The following is a 25,215-nucleotide window of genomic DNA, read 5'->3' as shown; positions in this document are numbered from 1 at the left end:
TTTAAGGAAGTATTTCCTTCAGTAAGCTTTTGGATTTCCTTTTTCATTTGGCCAATTTTGCTTTTTAGGGCATTCTTTTCCTCTTTGGCTTTTTGGACCTCTTTTGCCATTTGGGTTAGGCTATTTTTTAAGGTGTTATTTTCTTCAGTATTTTTTTGGGTCTCCTTTAGCAAGCTGTTGACTTGTTTTTCATGATTTTCTTGCATCACTCCCAGTTTTTCCTCTACTTCTCTTACTTGCTTCTCAAAATCCCTTTTGAGCTCTTTCAAGGCCTGGGACTGACTCATATTTTTCATGGAGGCTTTGGATGTAGGAGCTTTGGCTTTTTTGTCTTCTTCTGGTTGTGTTTTGATCTTCTTTGTCACCAAAGTAAGATAATAGAGTCTGACTCTTTTTGCGCTGCTTACTCATGATCCTGGCCAATTAGTTGAGTTTTAAACTCTTTGTTAAGGTAAAAGTCTGCTTCCAGTGTGAAGAGTGTACTGTCCCAAGCTTCCGGGGTTTGTACAGCTGTTTTCAGAGGTACTTCTAGGGACCTGTAAATTTTCAGGTCTTCCAAGGTGATATGATAAGGGGCGAGGTGTTTTCTCTCCACCGTCACAACAAGCTTCACCACATCAGCGCTCCTCCTCTCCCCACAACTGCCCCTCAGAACTGTGACCCAGGTCCAAGCACTGGTAAAGCAAGAGATTCCTGCCTCAGCACTGACAAAGGGATCCCTGCAATCCCCTTCTGATCAGCCACTCGATTCCCCCTCAGTCTGTGAGCTGGAAGCTCAGGAAAATGCTGCGGCCCTGGGCCATGCTCAAGACTTGCTGCTGAGATCTAGCTCCTCTCTCACCGCAGTCACAGACTTTTCCCACTGACCTTCTAAGTTGTCTTTGGCATTCAGGGGTTGAGAAGTCTGGAAACTGCCACATCTGCCTGCGATTCAGTCCTCTGAGGCCTACTGCAGGGTCGCTGCGGCCTGTGCTCCCACACCAAACTGCACTCCTCTCCCAGTCTGGCGCAATATACCTTTTCGATCAACCATCCAGGCTGTCTTTGGCTGGAAATTTGTTTCCTTCTGTCTTTTTGTGGGTTCTGCTGCTTTAGAATTTGTTTAGAGCCATTTTTTTAGGTATTTGGAGGGCTTTGGGAGAGAGCTCAAGACAGTCACTGCTTTCCCTCCGCCATCTTGGCTCCACCTGGAAAGGTTTCATGAAGGATGAAGTGGGACTTAAGCTGGACCTTAGGTATAGATATTATCTGAATAAGTTAAAGGGAAGGGGCAGCTAGGTGGCACAGTGGATAGAGCACCGGTCCTGAAGTCAGGAGGACCTGAGTTCAAATCCGGCCTCAGACCAAACACTTGACTCATGCTAGCTGTGTGACCCTGGGCAAGTCACTTAACCCCAATTGCCTAAAAAAAAAACCAACAAAAAAAATAAGTTAAAGGGAAGGAGGAAATCTCAAAGAGGTTAAACAGAATAAGCATAAGCACAAAGGCAAAAATGAGCATGAGGTAAGTGCTTGTGGGTGTGTGTGTGTGTGTGTGTGTGTGTGTGTGTGTGTATGTGTGTGTTCATTAAATAATGGGGAGACTGGTTTGCCTATAACGGAAGGTAGAGGTAGTAGTGAGAAATAAGGTGGGCTATGTTAGGTAAGATCAAATTATGGAAGACCTTGAAAGGTAAGCAAGGGATTTGATGCTGAGAGCAAGAGGGCCATTGAGGACATTTGAGCAAGGGGATGACTTAATCGCAATGAGGTCACTCTTCTGCTCCGATGTCTTCAGTGGCTTCTTATTTTCCATAGAAACATGATGAAGGAAGTCAGTTAAGTCAGTATTAAAGGGAGATTTGTCAGTTATACAACTGTATGTGGAATTTTGGACATGAATTTTCTGCACGTTGGGCCAGGAAGGAGGCCACTGCAGTAGAGTCCTAGAGATAGCACTGGACCACTGGGAGTACAGTGCAATGAATGAATATGGCAGGCAATTCAAAGGAAGATTTTACAGAACTGGATAATTAGATATACAGGTTAGTTGAATTAGATTTAGAGATGAGAGGGATCTCAAAAACTATCTAGTCTAACTCTTATCTTACAGATGAGGAAAATGAGGCCCAGTAAGACTGAGTGACTTGACAGAGGTCATATAGGGAGCAGTCATCAGAGGCAGAATGTATTCCTCTAACTACAGATCCAGATTTAAAGCTAGTAATGATCTTAGAGTTGTCAGAGATGACTCTAAGTTCTCAGTTATGGACAGTGGAGAGGTTGGAGTGGGTAACATTTTAGGGGAAAAATAGTGGGGGAATTTCCTTTTTTTTTTTACAATGACACTGGAGCTAGGGTGAGTGGATTGTATTGAAGATATAGACTAAGCCTGCATTAGGCACTTATCAATATATATGCTGAGCTGTGAGAAGAAATAGATTCTTGAAGAGAGAGAGAAGGTAAAAGAAACAGGATCAAAGAAAAGAAAAAAAAAACCTAAATTGTATAGTTGGGCAGGAGAAAGAAAATGATTCAGAAGAAAATAGACTAGTCAGAGAAGTAATACAAAAATAGGGTAAATTAGTAGTTACAAACCAAGGCAAGAATTTCAAAGATTATGATCACTCAATCAATCTACAAGTATACATTAGGTGCTTACCATATGTACACTGTGCTAAGTGCTGTGGAGACAAAGAAAGACAAAAATATGATCCCTGTTCTCAAACAGTTCACATTTTAATGGAATCACTGTCAAAGGCCTCAGTTATAGGGTAGTAGTCACTGAATTTGGCAAGAAGGAAGACTTTCTAGGGACATTTCAAAAGAGTGGTATGAGCATGTCATGTTACTAGGGATTAAAGAAGCAAAGGAAATAAAAGCTGCAGAGACTCATTGCTTTAGTGCACAGAGAGTAGTTTGTGTTTTGGCATAAATAAAGGATTTCTTCCTCATCCCCCTGTCTCCATCTGCCTGGCTATGCTAACTGCCCTTTCTGCTTATCATTCCTCTCTGTGCTCCCACTGAGACCCCAGCACACAAATACATTTACATCCAGAAGCATAGACATTAAACCAACACAACAGCATTTTTCTTGCATAGATTAACTATTACATGGACAAAGACTCAGGAACACATCTGTTCTTAAAGACCTTTTACTCATCAGATCTCTGTATTGAGATGCTATTAGTTAAATCTAAGTATTGTCTACATAAATAATTGATGTTTGCCTGAAATAATGCTAATTTATTCAATAATCATTATTTTTAAAAATAATTTTGAATGTTTATAGAAGGGATGCTTAACTTGGAGTCTGTGAAGTCATTTTTTCTTCTAATATTTTGATAACTTTATTTCAACATGATTATTTTCCTTTGTAGTACTAGGCATTTTCTTTTATGCATTTAAAAGCATTATTCTGAGAAGGGGTCTTTTGGCTTCATTAGACTCTCAAAGTGATCCATGACACTAAAAAGGTCAAGAACTCCTGCTCTAGTATTAGACTGAGATAGAAATAAAGATTGTGTGTAAGCATATTTACAAAATAAAGTCCTATATATAAAAGCAAACATTCATTTTCATCTTTAAACTGGGAAACTAAAAGATTGATAAGGAGTAACAGTGCCAGGCTAAGGCATTGCACCAGCAATCTGTCTCATAGGGACATACTTGGCCATTAAGTCTCAGCCTTATGTTTGGTTCTGTTTGGCATATAGATGACTATATGCCCTGCCATGGCTGTTGAGAAACCTCCTGGCAACAGTTATATTTGTCTACAAAATTCAACCTCACTCTATTTTGAGTTGGTATTAAAGTAACTAGCACAACCTTTTAAATTTTCTAATTCATTTAGATCTCCCAAACAAGTGCAACATTAGACTTTTCTCTGCCAACTAATATATTCTGTACAGCTGAGCTTTCAGAAGAGGGTTCAGAAGGTGCCAAGGATTCTAGACAGAAGCATAAATCAATATGGTTCTGTAATTTAACTAAACTACAGCTACAGACTTTTGCTCCATCCTTTTGTCAGTGTCTTGACAGGGTGCAGTACAACAAATTCAGTCTGCAGGGAAGTAATTGGCATGGGTTTTCCATGCTTTTTAATACATTTTCTTTCCATACATTAGTTACTAATTTGAAACCTATTGAATGGAGTTGGAATTTTAAGATTATTGTATGTGTTAAGGGAAAACTATTACATAATTATCTTAGATCATTGGATCTCCATGATATATATTTTCTTGCAATAGTCATTGAGTTATAAGTCATATTGTGTTATTTTAATCGTAAAGGGTAGGTATAAATAACATGAGTTTGCACAGGGCCGCACATAGACAAATCTTGAACACCATATCATAATCTTGTTTGGAATGTAATTTATTTAATGCTTGTACATATAGTGTTCAGCTAAGTATATCAGGATTTGCCAGCCTAGATCCAAGGTAGAATCAGAGACAATAGACCCATTAAGTGTTCCTTGAGTTATTCTTGGTGCCAAATCCGGCCATTGAGTATGGGCACTAGCAATATGAGCAAGGGTTGGGCTTCATTCTTAAAGCAGGCTTGGTATTCCTTAAGCCTGAGCCATTAAGCAAAGTTTCTAGTTGTCATTGTCCATTAATAAGTGTATAAATACTCAAAAAGAGGTAACTTCAAAGTTTGGAAGACACTGAGTAGCTATCACTTGAGTGGATCTGGAAGGACAACTTCAGTTCAATTGGAACAACTTCTAATTTCTGTTCTGAGCCTGAGCTGGCCCCATGGTTCCAAATCTTACCCTGCCTACTTCTGGTAGGGCCAAGAAAACTTTAACTGCTGCAATGCTTTTCATGATGTCTGGTCTCTGCAGTTCTATAATCCTTATGATATATTTTAAGGATATGGTTTTATGCCACAACTAAAAATGTTATCATTTTTCACTTTGAGAAACGTACATGAATCACAGTTGTTTGCTGCAGAATATATATGTGTACCTACACACATAATTTAATTAATAAATAAGGTTTTTGCTAGGATTTTTGTGTATTGGAAGTTTATTCCTACTCCCTTATGTAGACTGTTACCATTTCACCAAGTAAAATAAAACAAAACCTTGAAAAACAAATCAACAAAAGTAAGTACCTGTATACGCCTTTGATTCCTTACTTGAGAAACTATTCCAAGATCATTCTTCTAGTATTTGTCAGATTGTTCAAAAGACAGAACTCTTTGGAAAGATTCTCGCCCATATCACTTGGCACATATCTTATAAGTGTAATTTCCTTTACTTTTTGCTTTTACCCATAAAGAAACCATGAATTCTCCCCCTCTTTTCCTAGGTAACTTTATAGATAAGTTTCCATCTGAGCTCAGGTAGCCCATAGTATCTGACATCAGAGATAAGACCCTCTTGTGTTTATTGTTAGCTAATCATGAGTAAATTAATGGAACATTCTAGTGCCACAATCTCATCGCTGCCAACCAAGTATCTGCTCAAAGATCCCAAAGAGTAAATCTAAAAGTGGAGGGGGCTGATAATACTTTACTCTCTACTAACCAACATCAGTGACTGCTTCCCCCCACCACACACACACACACAACACAACACACACACACACACACACACACACACACACACACATATCACTGCCACTATGAAGAAAGAAGTATTTTCTGTAATGTATCAGAGATGGCACTTTTCTATTACAAAAAGAGAAAACTGGGAAGCTATCATTTGAGCTGCCATACCACCACCCTAATCTATGAAACTATTACCTCAATCAGGATTCAGAGTTGAACGTTCAGATCATCCTGCTATAATCTCCAGTGAATTGTAAAGAATACTTTTGAATAAATGTCTTTGGAGATGTTAGGTCTTGTGTGTGGGCTTCCATTTCCCTTCTCTATTGTAGAAACAGGCTTATTGCATAATCATTCTTTTGGAGAGTCATTTTCCTTCAGATGAAGGAACTGAAGTGGGTAGGAGAAGCTGGTCTAATCTCCTCATTTTTACAAGCTATCTTTGGAGCTGTCATATACTACCATGATTTTTCAAACTCAGGGGGCCTTCAGTTTGCCACCATAGTTTTATATTATCAGGACTTAAATTATAACATGATCATATTTTTAACTGAACATATTAAATTATCATAAATTTGATCTAACAGAAGTTTTCTCTGCCCCAAGGATATTGCAGTCTTATAAGGGTCCTAGAATCACTGACAAATGAGAAAAAGACATGTAACATACACGATGTTTTATTCATCATTTATCTTGAAGTTCATGAACTCATTAAGTCACCTAATTTATCCATACAATGAGATATCTTTCTTTCCTATGAGTTAAAAAACTGATGGCTGTCATAATTATTCCCTAGAAGAGATCAACTCACATGTTGTTACTATATATCACACAATAATTCATTAACAAAGTTAGGTCAAGACCTACATCTTCCTTTATTCATTAGACTGTTCTATCAACTGGTAGGGTCTAGAATGATAATTTTTCATGAGGAGAAATAAAAAGAACAGTGGTTGCTTTCATATATCAATAGTTAAATTCATGTGAATGTAGAATTCATTCTAATGATACACATCACAATTCATCTGTGCCTGCTCATCCTGTGCTAATTTCATCCATATATTCCAATGAATTCACCACAAGAATTCTACCCAATATACTAGGGACATTTCTTGCCCTTTTTCCTGACCCTGTGGGGATATAGATGGAACATGTGGATTGTGAACTGCACCCTTGCACAGTAAAAAAGGGAACAGAATTTTTTCAATAGATACGGTACACTTCTCTCTTAAAAATATATCATTATCACTTCTTAGTGAGTTCCCGCATCCCCCTCTTGTAACTAATCAACATAGTCAAGCAAAACAAATCAATACATTGACTACATCTGGAAATACATATTTCAGTCCTCACTTGTAGTGGGAAACATGTTTCATCAGCAGTCCTCTCAAGTCATAATTGGTCACCACGCTGAACAGTTATGAAGTCTCTCAGTGTTATTTTCTTTTACATTATAATGGTTATCATGTTAATTGGTCATCTGGTTCTGCTTATTTCATTCTGTATTAAAATAACATTACCAACTTTCTCTGAATTCTTCATATTTTGTGCTTTTTATAGTTAGAGTAATTTTTAGAGTGGGTGTTGAAATGTGGTTTTCTCTTAAGATGCTTCTTAATTTTATGTTAAACCAGTAAGTGTAAAAATAGAGAATATCTCAAAATAATAATCTATGATTTGGGCTTAATATGAACATTTCTGGAAGAGCTTCAAGAATCAGATAATTTTTAATCAACCTGTTCACCTAACAGGATGCTGGTTTAATTTTGTTTGGTGGTTTTTTAATTTTTTTTTTGGCTTGTCATCATTTTCCCCAGCACATGCAGTTCCCCTCTCAATCTAGCAATTCAGTCTCCCTGGAACATTGGCTTCTTCAACAAAACATTTATCTTGAATCCTTACTGAGTATATTTCTCATCACTGCAATTAAGCATCTTTTCCACTGTAATTTATTCCAACAATTACAGAGAAAATTTTTTTCATAGTTTTTTAAAAGAAAAAAACTACTTAAAGTGAAATCTGTCATTCTTTCTTGCTATTTTCCTTGGATTGTTATTTCATAATTCAGAGCTAAATTTCATAATGTTTTCCTAATATTTATCTTTAGTTTCCTTTTCATCATTTCAGTCTCTTCCTAGCAATGTCTTTGTATTTTTCTAGAACTCACTTTTCTTCAGCCTTGATAAATGAAGTACTCTCTTTTGGTTTGTTTATTTCTTCTCCTAGACTTTCTTGGGCCCTATACTGGCCCTATATAAGCAATTTATGAAAATTTAAACAACAGAGTTATCATACATATACAATGACAATATGAAATACTTCAGTATTTCAAAGATCTCTGATCTAATTGGGGTGGGTTCTCCCTCTTCCAGGAAAGACCACAACTCTTCTTCAACTCTTTGAAGGTGGTTGCATTCTAAATAATCATCAACAAGCTGGTTTAAGCTTCTTTGGGTTGGGATGATCCCTGTACATGGAACATATATGGTCCATAATAAGGACCATACTCAAATCCTTTCCAGCTTGACACCTACCAAAATTCTGATCCACTGGCATAACCTGTGAGAATCTAAAGAAGAATTGCACCACATGCAGCCCACTGGCCATTTGTGTCACTCCAAAGGATTTTGGGTGGCCCACAAAAAATGTAGAGGATGTTTTCCTCTACATTTTTTTTGTAGGCCACCCAAAATACTTTGATAGGCCACATGTTCTGTGAGCCTGAGTTAAGGCTACATCTCCATGATAAGACACCAGAAAAAGACTTATGGGGAAATTTGAATTTCACAAAAATGGATAGTTGCTGTTTACAAAAAAATAATAACCACAATAATAACATTCTTTTGTATTTAAGCACCAGGTGATGTTTTGGCTCCTTTCCTAGATGCTATAAAGTCTCACACTGAACTTGATAGTTATGTTCCACATAAGATAAAGAAAATTCTCCAGTGAAGTGCTAAGTTCTCTATGGTTCTCAGAGAGTGGACATGCACTGATTTCCAGATCTGCCTTTCTTTGGGTATCAGCACTCTAACTGTGACTCTGATTGGTGTAGTCAGTGCAGATCTATCTCATCAGAATAGTTTTTGAGCCTCAATCCACCAGGAAAACTCTGCCTACCTTTGCAGATATATTACATCTTAATATACCTTTCTCACATCATATAGTAAAATGGAATCACCCATACTCAAACATATATACTATATATATATATATATATATATATATATATAGAACTTTGAATTTCATATGATTGTAAATTAAGAGCAGGAAAAGACTTTTGACAGCAGTCAGGTGGTCGAGCAATGGATCTGGAGTTAGGAAAACCTGAGTTTAAATCCAGCCTCAGACATTTATTAGTTATGTGTCCTGGGTCATATTATTTAACCCTGGTTTCCTCAGTTTCTCATTTGTAAAATGAGCTGGAGAAGGAAATGGCAGACTATTCTAGCATCTTTGCCAAGAAAACCCCAAATGGGGTCATGAAGAGTTGGAGCCAACTGAAACAACTCAATGACAAAAAGAACTTAGAAGTCTTATAATCCAACATCTTCATTTTACCAGCTTTGGAACTGAGGCTCTGTGAGGTTTGAATTTGCCTGTCGCAGATAATAAGTGTCAGAGGCAGGATTTTTACCTAGCTCCTCTGACTCCAAATCCATTACATATCTCTAACCATCAAACATTTTGTCCTGGCCAGCCACAATGAGTCCTATTGCATATTATACAGCACACACATGCACATAAGAAAGAAATGAGACCATAGAAGAAAGAAGGAGCAAGATCAGAGAAAATAAAGTCATGATTTGAGAATAATCAAATTGGCAAGTTATTGGAATCTCTTCCAAAATCCCTATAAATGTGTTCTGACTGATTATACACATTCGATGGTACAGTGGAATGAGTGCTGAATCTGCAGTCACTGGACCTGAGTTCTAATTCCAGCTTTGCCAATTATTATCAGTGTGATCTTCTGAAAGTTTCTTAACCTCTCTGGGCCTCAGTTTCCTCATCTGTAAAACAAGGGGATTGAACTAAATAACCTGAGATTTTTTCTAACTCTAAATCTATGATCCAATTAACTATGAGAACATCTTTAGATGTTAAAGTAAATGTTTAGAAGTTAAACTCATGTTAGCTCATTCAACATCAGTGAATTAAATCTGATGTCATGGTCTTCTTTGAGAATGAAGGACAAACAATAATATCTGTGAGTAGAAATAGGAGTAACCCAGTTCTTTCCTTCCTTCCTTCTTACTTTCCTTCCTTCCTTCCTTCCAAATCTTTTTTTCTTAAGGAACAGGCTTTAAATCTAATTCACTCTGGCTCTCCTTGATTGGTCAATAATAGGTCCCAGGTCAAGCCCCACTTTGTCATTGTTTGGGCCTTGATTGGCTCAGAGTGAATGTAAATAGCAATTGTTTCTGTTTTGTCCAGAAACCTTTAGTTTCTTCCCCTCCCAGATTGATTTTTTTTGACTAGGTAAAAAGGCCATTTTCCACAAAGCTACACCCATGGCCTCTGTCTGTAGCAGTCTAGAGATGCTTTCCAAACCAAACAGTTTTAAGAAAGACACAATTTTTAGTTCTTTAGGCAACTAGATGTTATAAAGGAAAGAGTGCTAGTCAGGAAGCCCTCTGCCCCAACTACTAGCTGTGTGACCCTGAGGAAATCTCCTCTTTCAGCCTCTGTCTTTTCTTCCATAAAATGATAATAATAGTATTTACATCACAATGTTATGAGGATCAAATGAGATAACATATGTAAAGTGCTTTGAAAACTTTATTGCATTCTATGAATGCAAGTTTTGATGATGATAATTATGATACCTTGCTAATCCCAGTGGGAGCAGCAACATTTCCTATCACCAGTTAGCCAATATCTCCAAAGCTTTCCAATTTATGGCCTAACCCTCATTAGTTTTCTTACTCATAAACTCTAAAGGAATTTTCCTTAAAATTGGGAGTGGGATAAGTATAGGTTAGAAATGGTTTTCAATGGCACTGATACTCTTCTGAATTTTGGCTGCAGGCAATAACCACTAAATCTCAGTAAGGAAAGTAACGTTATTAACTAATTTTTCATACTAGAAAACTGAAGCTGAGAGAGATAAACTTACATATTTCTGGTCACACATCTAGCAAATGGTAAATCTAGTATGTACATTACAGTCTTCTTATAACAAATCTAAGGCTCTAAAGAGTAGGACATATAGTTGACAAAAGAGCTCATAAATCAGAACTTAATAATGGAGTGACTGATAGACTCTTTGACAGATAAGAGAAACATGATGCTGATATTGTTTTTTCTCAAGTCTCAGATAAATAAGAGTCATGGGTTATTCTCCAGAAATTAAGGAAGCTGTCATATTCAGCAACTCAACAAGTTTAATGGGAGAAATATTTTCAATAGCAAAGAAGGGTCCAAAAATCCAGCATGGTTTCTTGTCTTTTCTGTAGTTAGGCCTGTACTTCTCTTTAAGCTTTTGAAGATAACTTGTGTACAGACTCTTGAAAATATCGATTTTCATCTAGACTGTCATAGACTTGAAGGAAGGAGTCAAGCCAAATCTCCCTCCTTCCATTTTAGAGATGAGTTTCGAAACTACAAATTAAGTAACTTGTTCACTTGCCTAAGTGTCTCAGAAGGGATTGGAATCCTGGTCTTTCTGACTACCAGTTCAGTACCCTGTCTACCAAACTTTGCTTCCTCTTTAAATAAAACCTTCTTTTATGGTGCTAGAGAATGATTCCCAAGTAGTTTGGCTTTGTTGTTCAAGTTCACTCTTACTCTTTTCTCCCTAACTGAGAAATGTACTCAAATTTCCCCAGTTGTTTAAGAAGGAGCTATGCTTTTTCTCCCTCCTTAGATCCACCAGAATGTTTCATGTATTTCCTCAAAGAAGACACTCAATTATTACTTGAAAATTAATGTGATCACTTTAATAATATTAATAAAAATGACCATAAGTAATCACATACTAAACATCAACATGAACTCTTCTTTTGTCCATTTTTATTTCTTCATAAGTATAAAATATTGTGCTGATTGGAGGAAACTTTGGGTAGATATTATGCAGAGGTTTAGTGTAGTCTACTCAAAGTTTCCTCTACCCGAGTCCAGCGCAATATCGAGAATTCTTAGCCACATACTTGTTTTGTAATAGTATACCTCTTTCTTACTCCCACTTTCCAAAGTGATTAGGGTGTACTCAGCACTTTTTACAGAGGTGTGTTCTAAAACTAAATCATTCATACCTCTCAAATCTGAGCATTTACATCTTGGAAATTGGTAAATGCTACAAATCAGGGTTTAATTTCTTGTTTGTCAATTTTCTAGGCTTAAGAAAGTGATTAAAATAATATTAATAATGCAAATTTAAATTTAAAGTATATTGTACATGCATTTTTGGAGGATAGTTGACAAATATTTATCAGTATGGTATATGATCAATGCTACTATATATGCCCCTTTTCTGAACTCCCCAAATTTATCTCCCTGTGGGGTAAGAAATAAATGTGGATTTTGCAAAATAATCCTACTTCTAGAACATGATATATTTCTATGAGTGTAGGACTGAAAAATCAAAACAATGTGGTTGTATTTGGTGGTTACTTTGTGGTGGAGGGTTTTGTACATACTCATCAGAGCACAAATCCAGAATTCTTGCCAACTGTTCTGTAAACTTATTTCCAGAAATAACTTATCAGAGGTCTATTTTCCAAGAGCTGAGTTAGAAATGAAGTGTGGATCAGCTTGTTAAGTTCTGTCCATTGATTCTCTGACTTTGGGTGTGTGTGCATGTGTATGTATATATGTGTGTGCATGTGTGTTTCCAATAGTGCAGCAATTTGGTGTCTCATTCAACATTACATTTCCAAATGAGCTACCAATTATATGCATCTTTTGGAGAATAGACTGAAAAAAAAGACTAAAGCAAAATTATTTGATGCTTTTTATGAATAAACAAAGCATTGCTAGTTAAGGATTTTAAGGCTTCACATTCAGAGGTCAAGTTCTAATATGTTCATAATACTTAATTCTTATTTATTTACTTTTTTATCATGTTACACTTCATAAAATATTTCTGAGATAGGTGAGTTCTTCCTTGGTTTAAAAATTCTTTTAGTGAGATTTAGAGCAACTGGGCAGCTAGATGGTGCAGTGGATAGAGTGCCAGGCCTGGAGTCTTCCTGAGTTCAAATCTGGCCTCAGACATGTACCAGCTGTGTGACCCTAGGAAAGTCACATAACCCTATTTGCCTCTTTTCCTCATCCATAAAATGAGCTGGAGAAGGAAATGACAATGATCTAAGTACCTACATTCTTACAGATATGTGAATTTTTCAGTTCTCTTTTGAATGTTTAGTGATGTATACAAATGACATTTTTCTGGTTGTAAATTTGTTTCTTTGAAAATATTGTCAGTTGTTTTGTTTTTCCCTTTAAAGCCAAATGACATTGTTATTTTCATCATAATCATGCAGAGGAGCATGTTAGCCTCTGTTCCACATGGATACATCAAAGACAGTGAGTGTACAACCTGCATATAAAGTCAAAATAACAATGTAAAATCTGATTCACTTAAGAAAATTTATTGGTGTTGTTGCCATTTCCTAATATTACACTCAATATCTCTCTTTTAAAAATAAGGAAGACCATTAAACATAACACATTAACACAAAAAAAATGCCTGACAACATGTGCCCCATCACACACATGAAGCCCACCACTAATAAGAGCAATATATGTCTCCTCATTAGTTCTCTGTAGTCAAGATTGGTCAGTGCATTATTCTGAGTTTTGATCTGACTTCTTTTCCTTAGGTATGGATCTATCCAAAAGGATCTGGCACATAAAAAAATATATATTCTAATGTATATAACTTAAGAAAATTCATTCAAGACAAATCAATATATGTATTTGAAAATCCCCCCAAAAGGATAAATAATACATTAAAATGTTTATAAATAGAATTAAAGGACCAGTAAACACCAAGTAAATGTGTATATATATATATGTATTTATATATTATATATACTTATATATTATATATACTTATATATGATTTATATATGCATGTATGGTTAAATATCTACATTATACATTTCATATCTACTAATGAATAATGTCAACTAGTATACATTTCTACATTCATATACTTTATGAACACAAGCTATTCTTTTCATATGATAATTGTCACCATCAATGAAAACCACTCCATTAAAAAATATAAAAAAAATTAAATACTTTATTATTCTAATCTGATTTCATGGTAGTTATTGAAGGAGATAAATCAGCAACTTTTTTTTAGTTACTGACATTTTCTCACATGTGTATGCAGCAAATATAGAAATAGTGTTTCTATTTAAAGGCACAGGAAGCATTCCCAATAGCCCAATAGTTTGAGGAGTAAAAAGTGAAAAGTAATAAACTGTTCCAAAGTTCCCAATAGCTACAGGTATAAGATGATAACATCAACTTCAGAATTGTTCATAGAAATTTAGATTATTGATTAATAGTTAAGAGTTTTAGTTAATCACTGGAATTAATATCGATGGATCAGATTTGGATTCACTTGTATGGGACTCAGCAGTAGAGTTTGTAAGAGTTTAGGTTCCCTAATATTGAAGGTTACAAACTGGTCCTGTCTCATGAGGAAAATGAGCCAATCTGGTCAGGAGATGTTTTGCCTTGCACTAGGTCTCTCTGTTATTAGGTGGGAGCTAGTACAGGACTTTCCAGAGGATGTTGTTCAACTCCATGTTTTCCCCATTGCTATGGATTCTGGAGACCCCCTTTTGTAAGCCAGTGTGATTAAACAAAATGTATAGCTCACCCTTCACCTTTCTAAATGTATCAATCAGTCTTAGTTTGTTTGTATCACTAGACTTTATATAACAAACTGAATAAAAAGCTTCTCTGATTGAGAGGTGTATATCTGGTCACTGATGTCCCATTTACACTGTTATAGACAACTGCTAGTCTTGCTAAGAAATACATTATACTGGGGCAGCTAGGTGGCACAATGGATAGAGTTCCAGCCTTGGAATCAGGAGGACCTGAGTTCAAATATGACCTCAGACACTTGACACTTACTACCTATGTGACCATGGGAAAGTCACTTAACTCCAATTGCCCCACCAAAATAAAAGAAATAGATTATGCTTAGAACTTTTTACCTCAGATTCTCTCTAGCACTTTTTTTTTTGCCACAACAAATCTAAACCTAAAGAATGAATGGATAGAAGAACAAATCATAAAACAACCCAATCAATAATTTCATTTATTGAGACTGACAACAATGAGACAAAATACCAGAATTTATGGGATGCAGTCAAAGCAGTAATTCAGGGAAAATTTTTATTTCTAAATGTTTATATCAATAAAATAGAGAAAGAGCAAATCAATGAATTGGGCATGCAACAAAAAAAACTAGAAAAAGAACAAATTAAAAATCCCTAATTAAACAACAAATTACAAATGCTGAAAATCAAAGGAGATATTAGTAAAATTTAAAGAAAGGAAACCATTGAAATAATTAATAAAGCTAAGAGCTGGTTTTATGGGGAAAATAAAATAGATAAACCATTGGTTAATTTGATGTAAAAAAGAAGAAAAAACAAATTACCAGTATCAGAGATGAAAAGGACCAATTCACCATCAATGAGGAGGAAAATAAAGCAATTATTAAGAGCTTTTTTACCCAATTATATGCCAGTAAATAAATATTTGCAAAAATACAAATTGTTCAGATTAACAGGAGAAATAAAATACTTAAATAATCTCATTCTAGACAAAGAAAATGAACAAGCCATAAATGGACTCCCTAAGAAAAATCCCCAGGAGTAGATGAATTTGCAAATGAATTCTACCAATCATTTAAGGAATAATTCATTCCAATAATATAAACCATTTGGAAAAATAGGTAAAGAAAGAGTTCTGCCAAATTCATTTAATGAAAAAAAATTACAGGGCACTGATAGCTAAACCAGGAAGAGTAAAAACAGAGAGAGAAAACTATAAACCAATTTCCCTTATGAATATTGAGGCAAAAATTTTAAATAAAGTACTAGCAAGGAGAATATAGCAATATATCACAAAGATTGCACAGTATAACCAGGTAGATTTATACAAGGAATGCAGGACTATTACAATATTAGGAAAACTGTCAACATAATTAGCTATGTCAATAACAAAAACAAAAATTATGATTATCCCAATAGATGTATAAAAAGTTTTGAAAAAATACAGCCCTCATTCCCCAATTGATAAATGGTCTAAGGATATGAACAGGTAGTTCTCAGATGAAGAAATTAAAGCCATCTATAGTCATATAAAAATGCTCTAAATCACTATTGATTAGAGTAATGCAAATCAAAACAACTCTGAGGTACTACATCATGCCTATCAGATTGACCAACATGATAAAACAGGAAAATGATAGATGTTGAAGAAGATGTGGGAAAATTGGAACACTAATGCATTGTTGGTGGAGTTGTGAAATGATCTAACCATTTTGGAGAGCAATTTGGAACTATGCTCAAAGAATTGTAAAAATGTGCATACCTTTTGACCCAACAATAGCACTTCTAGTGCTATATCCCAAAGAGATCATGCAAATGGAAAAGGACCCACATGTACAAAAATATTTATAGCAGCTCTTTTTGTGGTGGCAAAGAATTGGAAATTGAGGGAATGCCCATCAATTGGGGAATGGCTGAACAAGTTGTGGTATATGAATGTAATGGAATACTATTGTGCTATAAAAAATGATGAGGAGGTGGATTTCAGAAAAACCTGGAAAGACTTGTATGGACTGATGCTGAGTGAAGTGAGCAGCACCAGGAGAACATTGTACACAGTAACAGCCACATTGTGGGATGACTAACGTTGATAGATTTAGCCCTTCTCAGAAGTGCAAGGATCTAAGACATCTCCAAAGGTCTCGTGATGAAAAATGCTCTCTACCTCCAAAGAAAGAACTGTGGAGTTTGAATGCAGTTTGAAGCATACTATTTGCTATTTTTTCTTCTGTTTTGTTTTGTTTTGTTTTCTCTTTCTTGTGTTTCCTCCTATTGGTTCTAATTCTTACAACATCACTAATTTGAAAATATGTTTAATAGGAATTTACATGTATAGTCTACATCAGATTGTGTGCTGTCTTGGGGAGAGAGGTCAGGAGGGAGGTGGAAAAAATCTAAAACTCAAATGCTTATAGAAGTGATTGCTGACAAATTAAAATAAAGTAATAAAAAATAACAATAACAACAAACAAATAGAGCCCTCATTCCTATCAAAAACACTGGAAAGCATAGGGATAAATGGAGCTTTCCTGAAAATGATAAGTAGTGTCTATCTGAAACTATCACCAAGCATTTTCTGTAATAAGGAAAAACTTAGAAGCCTTTCCAATAAGATCAAGGGTGAAGCAAGAATGTCCATTACTAGCACTATTATTCAGTATTGTACTAGAAATACTAGCTATAGCAATTAAAGAAGAAAAGAAATTGAAGGAATTAGAATAGACAGTATCCTCATTTATAATATATATCATAAATAATTGTAAACATATTACTCTTTGCAGATGATATTAAACTTAGAGAATCTTAGAGAATCTAGAGAATCTAAAAAACTAGTTGAAATAATTAATTTCAGCAAAGTTTCAGGTTATAAAATAAACCCACAGGAATCAACAACATTTCAATATATTACCAACAAAGACTACCAAGAGGAGATAGAAAGAAAAATTCATTTAAAAGTAATTGTAGGCTATGTAAAGTTCTTGGGAATCCATCTTCCAAGACAAACCCAGGAACTATATGAACACAATTACAAAACACTTTTTGCACAAATATAGATCCTATCAATTGGAGAAATATTTAATTGCTCGTGGGTATGCCAAGTCAATATAATAAAAATGACAATTATATCTAAATTAATTTACTTATTCAGCATCATACCAATCTAACTATCAAAGAATTATTTTACAGAGCTTAAAAAAATAATAACAAAATTCATCTGGAAGAACAAGATGTCAAGAAAATCAAGAAGATTAATTAAAAAAATTTGAAAGAAGATTGATTAGCTATATTCAAACTGACCTCAAACTATATTACAAACTGGTAATCATTAAAAACAATAAGGTACTTGCTAAGAAATAGAATGGTGGAACAGTGTAATAGTTTAGGTACACAGTATTCAATAGTAGATGACCATAATAATCTAGTGTTTGATAAACTCAAACATCCAAGAATTTGGGACAACAGCTTACTATATGACAAAAATGGCTGGGGAAACTAGAAAGCAGTTTGGTAGAAACTAGGTATGTACCAACATCTCACATATATTTCATGTGTATTCTTACAACTAAGTTGTACTGTAAGGAATAAGGAAATATGTGATCTCAGAAAAGACGCAGAAAGATTTTTATGAACTGATGCAGAGTAAAGTAAGCAGAACCAGAAAGACATGTTAAGTATAACATCAGTCATATGGAAATGAAGATTTTTGAAGACTGATGAAGAATGAGATGAGCAGAAACTAGGAGAAGAATGTATACAATAACAACTACACTGTAGCAAGTCAGTCAGTAAACATTTATTAAGCACATACTATGTGCCAGGAATTATCCTAAATGCTGGGACTACAAAGAAAGGCAAAAGACAGTCTCTGCCTTTGAAGAGTTTACAGTCTCAAGGGGAATGGCAAGACATGAAAGGAATTAGAAAAGGGAGCATAGTACCCAGTGCAGGAATATGATGAAGTTTAGAGGAGTGCAGGTGGTAAATGCTAGAAACGTAAAGTATAAAATGTAAAAAAGAACTTTGAAAACTGTAAGAACTATAATCGATACAGACCATTTATGATTCTTGAGGACCAAAAAACATGCTACTCATTACAGAGGTGTGATAGATTTAGGTTGCAGAATGAGACATGTCTGCCTACATATGTAGACACACACGTACAGACATATGCATGTAAGTATGTATATGTATGCACCATATACATACACACACATATATATGTATATTATAGCTATTGAGAAAATTTGTTTCACTTTACTTTGGATATTTTTCTAAGAAATACATTTTTCTTTTCTTTTTTTTTTAATAAGGAGGTAAATAGAAAAGTGGAACAATGCTACAGATGTGAAATGTTGCATGCATTTTCAGATGAGATCACTATATTGTTAGTTGTATTAAACTCTTTGGCTTTGTTCACAAGAGACCTTTCCCCGAGTAAGGGTAGTCTATAAATGTTTGTAATATAAAAACAAAATACATCAATAAAAATTTAAAAATCGATTATATATCATTATGCTCATCAAGGCCTAGGACATGTACATTTTGAGTCTCCTTCTTAGCATCCCTTCCTCCCCTGCCTCATGTGCTTCTGTGTGGTGATTACTTCATAAACATGTGTTTTGCCTGTAACAATTGCTCTATTTTCTATAATAATAATAATAATAATAATTCTTATTCATATCTTTATTAGGAAATGCTAGTAGTATTATCCTCTTTTTACAGGTGAAAAGAAACTGACGTTAATGGCATTGAAGCGACTTATGCAGTGAAATGGCTATTAAGTGACACAATCAGGGTTTGATTCCAGGCCTTTAAATCAAAACTAAGTTCTTTTATATATACCATCAAACTGTTGCCTAATGAAAAAATTGTATGTAAATAAGCAAAGAAACAGAGATAATTTGATAAGAAGTGAAAGAAAGGCTTTCAACTCCCCACCCCCAAATGAGAGAGGGTCATTTTGTAACCTATCAGAAATAAAGCTTTCATATAGATATTAGTCTTACCTACAAAATATCAACTACACAATTATATTGTCAAATCTAGAAGAGATCATCTAGCACAACTTCCTGAGGTCCAATTTATGCCCCCATCAAGGTCACATGCACTAATATAATAATTCAGGTCTGCAGACATGCAGTGCAATGTTCTTCCCACTATACATTTTGTTTTACAGTTTTTCTATATTCATACCTGAATATCTACCCCTCTATAAACTTCATTTATTTTATTTTAGGTAAGCTATATTAGCTTTAATCTTCACAAAGTGAAAGTTTCTGATTAGACACTATTAATAGTCAGTGGTAGGTGGCTCAATTCATGTGAAAATACATTTTTACACTTCTAAAAATATAGCAGTATATAACAAGTATTATAATAGCTTCCAAACTGATATCTTTGCCTTTAGTCTCTCCCTTTTCTAGAGCATCTTCACTTAGCTGACAAGCCAGTCTTCCTAATGCACAGTCCTAAACTTGCCACTTTGCTGCTCAGAAACCTTCTATGGCTCCCTCAGACTTACAGCATAAAATACAAACCCAGCCTGGCAGTTGAAGCTTTCCACAGTCCAGTTCAAATTTATATTTTCAGTTTTTCTTTCACATGACTCTCTTTTGTGCACCCTAAGTTCCAGTCAACAAGATTAATCGTTTTTTATCTCATCTTGTTAACCCATTTCCATGCAGTTGCACAGATCATCATCTTTGCCTGGAATGCCTAACCTGTTCTTTGCTCATTAAAATACTTCTCTTCTTTCAAAACCAACTCAAGTGCCATCTCCATTAGGAATGTTTTTATAATACCCTCATCTGAAAGTGACATTTCCCTCCTGAAACTTTCCTAGTATATCTTGCCTAGATGTGTCTTTTGACCTTTTTTTCTATCATACTTATTTGTGCATTTTTAATATCTTCCCTATTACATTGTAAACTCATTGAGGAAAGGAATTATATTATTCATCTTCTTTGTGTTCTCTATGTTTATCCTAGTTGTTTATCCAATATCTATTTAGTAAAAGTTTCTTCATTGATCTAAACTGAAATAAATAGAATTTAACTTTCCATCTATAGGTTGTGAAAGATGTAGAGAAAAATCAGTTACAGTGTCTTTTGGAATTTATATTCTAGATATGGAGGCAAGATAGGTCCCTAATTGCCAAACAAAACAGTGAATTTTCATTTAATGAAAGACCCAAACAATAAGTTTTACAGAACATACAGGGAAAGAGGATATCATTTCAGCTGAGGTGATACAGAAGAGGTATCAATTGAATTGATTGATGATGTAATTCCAATAGGGAGAAATGGTGGAAGCCAAAGGAAACAAGGAATATGGTATGAGAAATTATGTGAACTCAAGAAAGCATAAGGTATATTTGGGGGATGACAAGTAGATTGGCCTTGAACCCTGGATGGGGTGGAAAGTCCAGAATAGGGCTAATTGAAATTGAAATTGACTTGAAAGTCAAGCTATAGAGTTATGACCTTTTTGGTAGGCTGTGGACAACATATAAAGGTTTACATGACACAGAGCTAAATTAAAAGATTATTCTGGCTCAAGTGAAAATAGAGGGAAGGGAAAATAGCAGAATTGGAAAGACCAATTAGAAAGGAATTAAAATGGTCTGGGCATGGATTTATTAGGGCCCAAGTCAGTGTTGTGGCAGTAGAAATGGAAAAGAAGGGAAAAACACAAAATACATCTTAATGGAAGAGTTTATCATACAGAATAATTGTATAGACAAGGAAGAGTCCTGGACCATTTTAGTAAGAATTGTTTTAGTTGTCCTAAGATGTATAATCATCTGAACCTGGTAAAAAACAATAAAGAGAACAAAAGGATGGCTTAAAAAAGCAAACAAACCTATTTTGATAAAAACAGGTGGCTCAAAGAAGCAACAAAATTCTTGCTCATGTCATCTTTGAGTGCATTAAGTGAACACTGTGTTCAGAATAATGGATAAAACTACAATTAAATCTTCCATGACCAGAATACCCATAGAATAGTGTTTTCATTTCTGGATACCAAATTTTAAGAAGGATGTATGCATCCAGGAAAGAGCAAACTTGATTGTGAAGAGCCTCAACATTTTGCTCTAAGAGGATGGATTGCAGGAAATTGATATTTTTAACCTGGGGAATAAAAGACTGGAGGGCATGATAGATCATCAAGCTTCTGATGTTGTGGATAAGAAGAATTAATTATTTCATAGGTTCCTCTGGGGCAGAAATAGAAGAATGTGTAGAAATTTCAAGGCATATCCAGATGCAGTATAAGAAAAAAAACTTCCTAACATTTCCAGCTATGCAAAAGTGGAAGAGACTTTTCTTCAGAGGGAGGGTTTTCTGTCAACTGAAGTCTAAAGGAAATGATTGAATGATCACTACTGAGTATGGTTTACAACTTCTCCAAGCAACCACACTTCTCCATGATCTTCCACAAGCCCTCACTACTGACAATGTCAAGGACCTTGGTCAGGTCTGTGTACCTCTATTCTGCTCTTGGCATTTCTTCTGGAGTTGTCTGGCAGCAAACACCATGTCAACCATTCCTCAGCCCTTTTTGAAGCCACACTGGCTCTCATGTAGATGACCTTCTTCCAAGTGAAGAATCAGTCAATTAAAGAGGACTCTGGAAAAAATCTTGCAAGCAATGCCCAAGAGAGATTTTGATTGCCACAGGATAATTTCTTTCCTATTCCTTTATAAAGTTGGACAGTGGAAACCTATTGATCTCCTGGGATAACCTCTTACTATATTACCCAGAAGATTTCAGTCAGTGTCTGCATTATATATCAGTTTTGTGATGGTATGTTTGCATGGGCTCTGGACAAAGATGATGCTCTCTCACTTTCCTAGTTACCAGTGGAGTGAAGCAGGATTGTGTACTTATTCCCATGCTTTTTAGCATGATGTTTTCTTCAATATTGTCAGAGGCCTTCAACTAGGATGAAAATGGCATCAAGGTTAGCTACTCAACTGATGGTAAACTATTTAACTTGAAAAGACTATAAGCCAAGACTAAAGTGGAGAGACAGTTGGTACATAATTTTTTGTTCACATATTATTGTGCACCCAATGCAGCCTCTGAAGATAAGATGCAATAGAAAATGGATTGATTCTCTGACACTTGTGCTCATTTTGGCTAGAAAATTAACACTAAGGAAAAAGGCTTTCCACCAATCAGCACCACACCATCCATTGGTAACAGCAAACGGAGAAATTTTAAATGTTGTGGATAAGTTCACTTACTTTGGCAGTGTACTTTCCAGGGATTAACACATAGAGGATGAAGTTAACCTAAGTATTACCAGAGCTCTTTTAGCATTTGGGAGACTCCAAAAGAAAGCATGGGAGAGAAGAGAGGTATTAGGCTGTCTACCATACTGAAGGTCTACTGAGCCCTTGTGCTATCTTCAGTGTTGTATGCTTGTGAAAGCCAAGCAGTTTACCAGCACCATGCCAGGAAAATGAATCACTTCCATTTGAATTGTCATTCTGAAGATCACCTGACATCTTGCTGAACTGTCAACATTCAAACTCTACTGCAGAGAGTGCAACTCCAGTGGGCTGGCCATGTGGTTTGAAAACCAAACATATGTTTGCCTAAAAGACTATTTTATTGAGAAATCACACAAGGCAAGTGCTCACATGGAGGTCAGACTAAGTGATACAAGGACACTCTCAAGATCTCTCTGAACAATTTTGAAATCAATTGTGAGACATGTGAGACACCGGCCAGGACTGCCCAGCATGGTGTGCCAGCATTAAAGAAGGTGCTGTGCTCTATAAGCAAAGCAGAATTGTAGTAGCACAAAGTAAATGTGAGATGCACAAATATAGAGATATTTCCATCCCAAAAGTTCAAATGGACTATGTGTGCCCGACCAATGGTAGAGCCTTCTGAGCTCATATTGGAGTGATCAGCCACAGTTGAACATTCTCTGTTCTTAACCTCAATACCACGATGTCATTTATTCCCTTTGAGTATGAAGGATGAACAATAGCACCATGTTGTAGAAATGACCCATACATACATAGAGCTTAAATTAGTCTCTGAGGTTCCTTCCAACACTGAGAATTCGGTTTCCAGGATGTGTACCTTTGGAGAACAGACATATCATTAGCAGAATCAGTGAGGCAGAGAGGCAGAGAGAGAGAGAGAGAGAGAGAGAGAGAGAGAGAGAGAGAGAGAGATTGACAAATATAGATGGATAGAGATGTAAGTATGTTGTTGTTCAGTCATTTCCATCATTCCTGACTCTTCATGATTCCTTTTGGTGTTTTCCTGCTAGAAATGGCATTTCCATTTCCTTCTCCAGTTCATTTTATAGATGAGGAAACTGAGGCAAACAGGCTTAAGTGACTTGCCCAGGGTCACACAGCTATTAAGTGTCTGAGGTCAGATTTGAACTCAGGAAGATGAGTCTTCCTGACTTCAGGCCCAGTACTCTATCCACTGAGCCACCTACCTGTCCATCTAGGGATGTATTTATGTATAAATATTATATATATATATACACACACACACACACATATATATACATGTGTATATATATATATATATATATATACGTGTGTGTGTGTGTGTATACACATGCACATATACATTCATTTATAGGAATAATAACTGAACTTAATTTCCTTGGTATTGGGTGCTGCCAGGTGGGGAAACTCCCTCTAACTATACAACTTAGTACCTTCTCTATAGTTTATAGTCTTAGAGAGTTTACTAGAGTGCTGAAAGATTAAATGACTTGCCCATGGCCACCCAGACAGGATGAGAGAGGTAGGACTTGAATCCAGCTCCTTATTCACTTTATCAAGGTGCCTCAGAAGCATATGCATACATATATTTAAGCCTGTGAATAAACTGGCATAATAGGGTGCTTAAGTTAGAATTCGAAGTTATGAATTTGAATCTGGCTTTGTGACTATTGGCAAGTCAACTGACCTCTCTGTGGCAAAGTTTCTTCAACTACATGATGGGAATGAGAATAATAACTTGTGGTATGTGCCGTCCCTAATTGTCATAGAGGCTTATTTGAGATTTAATGTTTTGCAAACCTTAAAAGTATTGTATAAGTATGGTTATCATCATTATCACTATTCTATGTACATATATGGAATAAATAGTAGATGATATCTTTTTTTTTTTGACTCTAAGAGTCCATGTGTATCTATTTGTGTCTAAAACTGAGTTCATTCTTACTCTTTCCCCCAAAGTGCATCATATTCTGAATTGTCCATTCTTATGATGATTTCTGGTAAGCTAAGGACATTTTTCCTGAAATGTCTTTTCTTCTTATAAGTACTTCAGTTCATCATCTTGTTTAGTTGATCAGGATAATGCATCATCCTAAATAGCACCTTGACAGACTTAGAAAGTAAAGATGAAATGTTTTTCCTTTAACCTACAAGCTAGTAAATTGACAAGATTCTCCTTATAAGTATAGCTAACTATCTATGTTGTAAGAATAAATTGTTCAACTTCTCATAGTAAAGCTTGTATCAGTTCATGTAAGTAAGATGGTCACATGTGAATCTGATCCAAAAACACTTTTTGGACTTAGTTTTCAGTGAACAAGTATAATTTGCCCATGAATTAATGAGGTATATAATGTTTATGGTGAGATCAACTGTATCTTTGCACATGAGGCTACTTCCTTCACTTGAATAATGTATGTGAAACAAGTCCCAAATATTAATAGATATTTTAAATTTGATGAAACTAACTAAATTTTTTTCAGTATTAGGAGAGATAAATGTAGCTTATTATGGCTCCAGAGCTAATAGATTAATAGTCTTTCAGCATCCACTTTCTTCTTCTTCTTCTTCTTCTTCTTCTTCTTCTTCTTCTTCTTCTTCTTCTT

Source organism: Vombatus ursinus, unplaced genomic scaffold (assembly GCF_900497805.2).
Source record: "Vombatus ursinus unplaced genomic scaffold, bare-nosed wombat genome assembly UNPS02014830.1, whole genome shotgun sequence".
NCBI classification, from domain to species: Eukaryota; Metazoa; Chordata; class Mammalia; order Diprotodontia; family Vombatidae; genus Vombatus; species Vombatus ursinus.
This window is presented reverse-complemented; position numbering follows the sequence as displayed.